Raw genomic sequence first — 8,005 nt, forward strand, 5'->3', positions numbered from 1 at the left:
CTTAGCTATATTTCACTCCTTCAAGTCTCTTTTTACTGCTTCGTCTCATGTCAATCGTAGCCGACCTCTGCCTCTCCTTGTGTTTTCGATACGCCTTATAATTCCAGTACACATCGGTGCTTCAGGAGGCCTCCTTTGGAGATGTCCAAACCATCTCAAACGATTTTGGATTATCTTCTCTTTAATCGGTGCTATCCCAAGTCTGTCACGTATATCATCATTTATGATGCGGTCCCGTCTTGTATGCCCACAACTCCAACGCAACATACGCACTCTGCTACACTTATCTTCTGAACATGTTGCCTTTTAGTAGCCCAACATTCTGCACCATATAATATCACAAGTTTGATAGCCGTCATGTAGAACTTGCCTTTGAGCTTTTGGGGGACTTTTCTGTCACATAGAATGCCAGATGCCTGTCGTCATTTGACCCACCCCGCTCGAATCCTATGACTAACATCTTCATCAATCTCACCATCACTCTGCAACATCGACCCTAAATATCGAAAGGTGTCCTTCCTAGGCACTACTTGTCCAGCCAAAGTGACATCTCCATCATCTGACCGGACACCGCTGAACTCGCACCTCATATACTCGGTTTTAGTCCTACTAAGTCTAAAACCCTTCGATTCTAGAGTTTGTCTCCACAACTCTAGTTGCCTATCAACTTCTATCCTACTCTTGTCGATTAGCACCACATCATCAGCAAAGAGCATACACCAAGGGATCTCCCCTTGTATGTCCCTTGTAACTTCGTTCATCACCAGGGCAAAAATGTAGGGGCTCAAAGCTGACCCTTGATGTAGTCCTATCTTAAGAGGAAAATCATTGGTTTCGCTATTGTATGCTCTGACACTAGTCACAATGTCATCGTACATATCCTTGATGAGGGTAATGTACTTTGTTGGAACTTTCTTCTTTTCAAGAGCCCACCACATAACATTCCTCGGTACTTTGTCGTACGTTTTCTCCAAGTCGATAAATACCATGTGTAGATCCTTCTTCTGCTCCCTATATCTCTCCATAAGTTGTCTCGTCAAGAAAATCGCCTCCGTGGTTGACCTCCCAAGCATGAAACCAAATTGGTTCTTCGTAACGCTTGTAACTTTTTTTAAGCGATGCTCGATGGCTCTCTCCCAAAGCTTCATTGTATGGCTCATAAGCTTAATTCCTCTGTAATTTGTACAACTTTGAATATCTCCCTTATTCTTGAAGATTGGTACTAATATGCTTCTTCTCCACTCGTCAGGCATCTTGTTTAATCTGAAAATGCTATTGAACAACTTAGTTAGCCAAGCTACTCCTACGTCTCCAAGGCACCTCCACGCCTCGATAGGGATGTTATCAGGCCCCAACGCCTTGCCTACTTTCATCCTTTTTAACGCCTCCTTCACCTCAGACTCTTGAATTCTCCGAACAAATCTTCTGTTGGTATCATCAAAAGTGTCATCCAACTCGATCGTGGTGCTATCATCCTCTCCATTGAATAGCTTGTCAAAGTATGCTCTCCATTTGTTCTTTATCTCGTCATCCTTCACCAGAAGTCCATCATTCTTGTCCTTAATGCATTTAACTTGATTAAAGTCTCTCGTCTTCCTCTCGCGGAGTTTAGCTATCCTATAGACGTCCTTTTCGCCCTCCTTCGTACTTAGCTTCTGATATAGATCTTCATACGCACGACCCCTTGCTTCACTCACTGCCTTCTTTGCGTTCTTTTTTGCCGCTTTGTACTTTTGAATGTTGTCCTCACTCCTGTGATGATGCAAGCATTTGTAGCATTCTTTTTTCTCCTTGATAGCCTTTTGCACGTCCTCGTTCCACCACCAAGTATCTTTAGGTTCTCGTTTATTTCCTCTTGTCACTCCAAACACCTCCATAGCCACCTTTCGAACGCAAGTTGCCATCTCCTCTCACATGCGATTTGCTTCTCCTTCTATGTTTCATGCCCCTTCTCCAATCACCTTATCCTTAAACACCCGTGAGGCGTCCCCGTTGAGCTTCCACCATTTTGTCCTTGTGATTCTGGCGCCTTTGTCCTGCCAAACACGTATCCGAAGACGAAAATCGGATACCAAAAGCTGGTGTTGTGAAACAACACATTCTCCATGTATCACCTTACAATCTACGCAAGCTCGTTTGTCATCTCTCCTAGTAAGGACAAAATCGATTTGACTAGAGTGTTGGCCACTATTGAAGGTAACTATATGGGATTGTTTCTTTCTAAAGAAGGTGTTAGCTAACATGAGGTCATAAGCTACAGCGAAATTCAAGATCTCTTCTCCTTCTTGGTTCCTATCGCCATATCCAAAACCTCCATGCACCCTCTCATATCCCCCACTAGTTGTACTAACATGGCCGTTAAAATCTCCTCCTATGAAAAAAAAAATCAAACTTAATGACTAATTTGTCACAAAGAGCAAAGCTTAGTGACCTCTGGCAAAATGTAACATAAAAAATTGGCAGCTATCTCACTTTTTTTTATGTACTAACCATAATAATATTATTCTTTCACTATTCCTTCTACAATCCAAATGCACCCTATAATGAACATATATTTTTACATATATACATAAACTAGACATGCACATATGCATATGGATATGCACATCTGATATGTATGTATGTACATATATCTACATATATGTATAAAGTGAATCTATGGCACCATGCATGGTATCGACTAACAAGTATGACACCGCCCAAATTGCACCGTTCTGAAACTTTTGAAGCTTATAGGCCTCATCATTCAGTGACATATCATATGGGACACTTCAATGGGCCTTGAGAACAACTAGTTTCTAAAACAAAATAGAATGTTTCCGGCAGTAGCAGTTTTATCCGTCCAGCATGGCACTGACTGACATGTCTTTAGTATTTTGGTCATCGACTTTTCATACGAGCTCCGATTTGGGTGATCCAAAATTCTGTGAAAAGCTGACAACAAGCTCTACAACGTTTATGTGATACATTTGTTCAGATTCCAAGCATATCATAGTCAAACAGGCATGCTAAGAGAACTAATCTGTTTTGAGACAGCTTGTATTAATTAATTAGGTGTGAGTTTTGAGTGTGTTTTAATTAGGGTCAAAGAGTATTTATTTTCAGCTGTGTTTTGGGGTTTCTAGGAAGATAATTAAGTATATTTTGGGAGGATAAAAAGTAGTTAAAGTTGTATTAATGTTTAGGTGATTTTTGGAGGTCATTGTAAGGCTATAAGAGAAGCCATGCTTATTTTGTAAAACAACTATTGAATATATTCGAATTTTATTGTTTGAGTTGAGTTTATCTCCTCTTATCCACTATTGGGTTGAGCTTTGCTCCTCTTGAGTGATGTTTAGTTGAACTCGCTGGTGTCCTTGTGAATCTCCGTGGCCAGACCGTGTCAAAGTATATATCGTGGGTACAAATTACGAGTCATGAAATTCAGGATCTCAACTGCGTAAGTCGATCTATACATCGAAATCATGTAGGAACCAAGTTTTGTATTTATTTTTTTTTTAAAGATTGTTTTACTCTCTTTTTTTAATAGGAAAATAAATATTGATTTAAAATTTCTAGATTGTCCCATAGGATTGGTTTTCTTATTATCCAAAAAATAAAATCTTAAAAAAGCATAAAATTAGTTTTGTACAAAAAATTTGATTTGTAGATCAAATTCAACTATTTTAATTTCAAGACTCGAGGTTTGAACCCGTTGAACCACCTATGGGTGCTATGTATAGTATATTATAGACTAGTATAGGGTTTGGCTATTATACAAACATTTGAAGTGCAAATGGTCTAATATCATTCTCTTACATGTCCGAATGATTAATCCAATCCACTAAATACGGTCTCTCTCATATCAAAATATTGCAGAATACCATATTTTATTGCTTTTTGAATTTTTTTTGCACCCTTTTTTTCATATTCTTGAAGATGACTGTAAATAGCAAAATAATATATAATATTTACATGTCAAAATAAGGTCCAACTTCCGAAGAAATTAATAAATTGGTATCTTATAAGATTTTGATTTATAGATTCAAGTAAGCAACTTGGATAGATTGTTCAAATATTGCATCATTACGTATTATTGAAATACAAATATTTGTATAATTTCCTAACTTTACACACACACAACAAACAAAGAAAGAGAGCATGATCTAAGCTAACCCAGGGGCGTTCGGATTTTACTGTTCACGTGGAAAAAAAAAAAATCACTCAGACTGAATTTTTTTTTTTTCCACGTGAACAGTAAAATTTATTTCAAAAATTTTGCAATCTCATTCCTATTCCTATTCCTATTCCCGTTCGTCTGCCGAACACGCCCTAAGTGTTCATGAGCTTCAAAAGTTGTTGCCTTCACTTTAAGGACATACTGGATTTGTTGATTTTTATGTACTTGACAAAAATAATTTACTTCACAAAAATAATTTACTGGACAAGCCAAAGTCTGCATACAAAACAAACTACAAAAATTAAAAATAAATTGTCTTGTCAAAATAGATTAATCTCAAGCCAATCAGATGGCTTTTAAGACTAAACTCGAGGATTTTCTTAATAAGTTCAGCTCGCACTAACACTACTCTCCCTAAAGTTGTTCATCAGTTCGGTACGGTTAAAATCAAAATAAAATAGACAAACCAAAATTTTATTTGGTTTTAAAAAATACAACCGAACCAAAAAAAAAAAAAACCAAACTATAATAAGAAGATTGAACCGAACTCATATAGTCATATAGGGTTTGGCTATTATACAAACCAAACAATTTTTGTTAATTTTTTTTATAGGCTCAAAAGAATTATTTATTTCAATACACATAATTGAATTAGGATTTGGTTATTTTCATACTGGAGGAGAAAGAAAATGTTCATAATTAATTTTTTATAGGCTCAAAAGAATTATAATCCTCTTTTTGGTTGGTTCAGTTTAATAGGTTTTAAAGTTTCTAAACTGGACCAAATAGTTAAACCAGTTTTAAAAATTGAACCAATCCGATCTATTTAACCGGAAAAACGGAACGATTTAATTGGATCTCTCTCGGTTCAAATCAGTTTAAAACCAATTAAACCGGACCCGATAAACACCCCTAACTCTGTGTATGTGTATGTGAGTTAAAAGAGAGGTAGGCTACTCTGCTACAACTCTACTTGTATATTTTGTAATTCAAATGGTCAATTTGAGGAAATTTTTTTATAAACCATAATGAATAAATCAATTCTTCCGGAACCAGCATGATTACTTCGTTTTTTTGAAAAACCAGAAGGACCGAGTGCTCCATTCGGTCTCCAGTTTTCCCTTTTCTCCAGACCGAATGGAGCACTCGGTCTCAACCATTTTTTCAACTTTTTCACAATTTCCTGTGCAGCTAATGGTGCGGTATATGCCTCCAGACCGAATACAGCATTCGGTCTTGATTTTTTTTTTCCAATAAAGTCCATTTCCACCGACAATTCCCATCATTAGAAGTTAGAAATGATGCAGTATATGGTAGCACTTTCACCTTTTGTTTCTGTGCACGCACCGACATAATCCGTCTATATAAGACATAGAGCATGTTAGCTGAAAATCAATTCTCCCAAGCGTATCCAATTCACTCCCTTCTCAAGTTTTGCTTCTCCAATTCACTCTTCCATTTTCACCATTTATAGCTGAAAATCAAGCTCCATCACAATATTGTGTTTTTACATATCGGCCTCTGCATTGTGTTGGTAGCTTTCATCTAAAGATTTTAGTAAGTTTTTTTTTTAATTACGTTCATAAGAGCATCTTTTATTTTAAGATATTAAATGTATTTTTATTTTCATTAGAAAAATCATATAAAATAAATAAATCGATATATAAATATTGATTGACATTAGCTAAATACTTTTTAAGACAAAACATACACGTAATTATATTTTATAGAAGGACTCAAAATGTTTACCATTTCTTATGCTCCACTGTATATGGTCAAATTTTCTTGCATTAGGAAATTAAGATTTTAAAAGAAAAATGTAACTTCAAAAAAGTTATAATTATTTAGTTTTTTTTTATACAAAGTAATGAAGTTGAATTTTTTTTTTTTTATTGATCTTGAGGGTTTACCATTTCGTGATTTTATATAAAATGAACTATATTTTTTAATATTCTGACATGATAAGAAAATAAAAGTTACATGCAACTTCATAACTTTTATAAATTCTCAGTTTGAAAAAATAATATAAAGACTAAGGTATATTGTTTCACAAGCGCTTGCTGCTTTTGAATGATAATTTTTTTTGTGTGGTGATATACTGATAAATAATTAATTAGATAGTTTTGACAGTTCTTAGCAATTTTTGTGGTGATATACTGCTTTTTGAATAGTCAAATTATTATTTTAACCTGACACAAAACTTAAATTAAATTAAATTCGACTTAAAATAAATCTAAATTATAAAATTATAAATCCCACTTAAATATGTTGTAAAATTAAAAATGATATCGATGATTGATTGTGAAATTTGTTTTTTTCAGGTAATGTCTCAAGTAATAATAAATGTTTATCATGAACGCGAAATTTCAGACGCACCGACCTGCACATTTGCTATTACTAACTTAACGAGTCTTGATGAGCTAAGAAAAAATATATATCTTGGCATTCGTTTGCTTCCTAGCCAGTTCGAATTGACAATCAGGGCACGTTTGAATACCGCACCCCCTGGCTCAGCAGAAAAATACCAGTTGTTTAGCATAGACAACGGAACGATATGGCACATGGTGCTTGAACATGCCACTCCGGTACTAAATTTTAAACTTCTTGATTTAGTGGTTGAGTCAGTACCATTTGTTAATCAGACCAATTATGACCCATATCCGGGTAGTGTACCTGGAAGTAGCAGAGACCCAACAGTGTCTGATTCACCCATATATTGTGATAACCCATCCGAAATACCTATAGTGGATGATTTGGTAACTCGTTTTAATGAGATGAATAATAATACTAGCTCAGACACAAACTCTAGCTCAGACACAAACTCTGACCTTGGTGGCTCAGCTGTCGGGGAAGATGATATGGCTGAAATGGAGGATCAAATTAGAATGCAAGATGTAATGAAGGAGTGGGTAAATTCTATTCCCTTTATTAATCGAGGATTGCAGCATCATTTTCCGGCATTTAATGACGATGTGCCGATGCCGTACAAGGATGAAGCATTTTTTGGTTATCCACCCAGAATTGACGGTCAATTTTCAGTGGGACAGATGTTTGACTCCAAAGCCGATCTTAAATCTCAGTTGGGTGAATTTGCCCTAAATCATAACTTAGAATTACAACAAACTCATACCAATCGTACTGGCTATATAGTTATATGTAGAGCAGAGGGTTGTATACGCAAAAACTACTGAGACGGGAAATTGGACAATTGCAACAAACCCATACGAGCACAATTGTTACAGTATTGCTTGTAAAGTAGACAGTCGTCAGCTGATTGCCAGGATGATTGCAGATGTAATCAAACCTGGTTTGAAGGAGGACCTGGAGATGTCAATTAAAGCATGTCGATTTGCAGTTAGAAATCGATACAAAATGGTTCAGCCTTCATACAACAAGATTTGGAGAGGGAGGGAGTTGGCTATTGCTGATTTATTTGGCTCTTGGGAAAAAGCCTACAAACTGCTACCTTCTTTGCTCAGTGCAATACAGATGTCTACCCCAGACACAAAATACGTAATTGAGCATGAACCATCTACAGAAATGGGCATCCGTATTTTCACCCGTGTGGCATGGGCTTTCGGTCCATGCATTGAATCCTGGCCATATCTCCGACCAGTTATAAGTGTAGATGCTGGACACCTATCCGGCAGGTATAAAGGAAAATTATTCATGGCATGCGCCTACAATGCAGAACAACAATTATTGCCAATTGCGTTCGGGATTGCGGATGAGGAGAGTTCATCTAATTGGGGCTGGTTTATGCAATTTGTACGTAAAAATGTTGTCGGTCCTGGTCGGATATGCGTTATATCAGACCAGCATGCTGCAATCCGTTCAGTGTTTGAT

This window comes from Carex rostrata, chromosome 3 (genome assembly GCF_964058835.1).
Source record: "Carex rostrata chromosome 3, lpCarRost1.2, whole genome shotgun sequence".
Classification (NCBI taxonomy): domain Eukaryota; kingdom Viridiplantae; phylum Streptophyta; class Magnoliopsida; order Poales; family Cyperaceae; genus Carex; species Carex rostrata.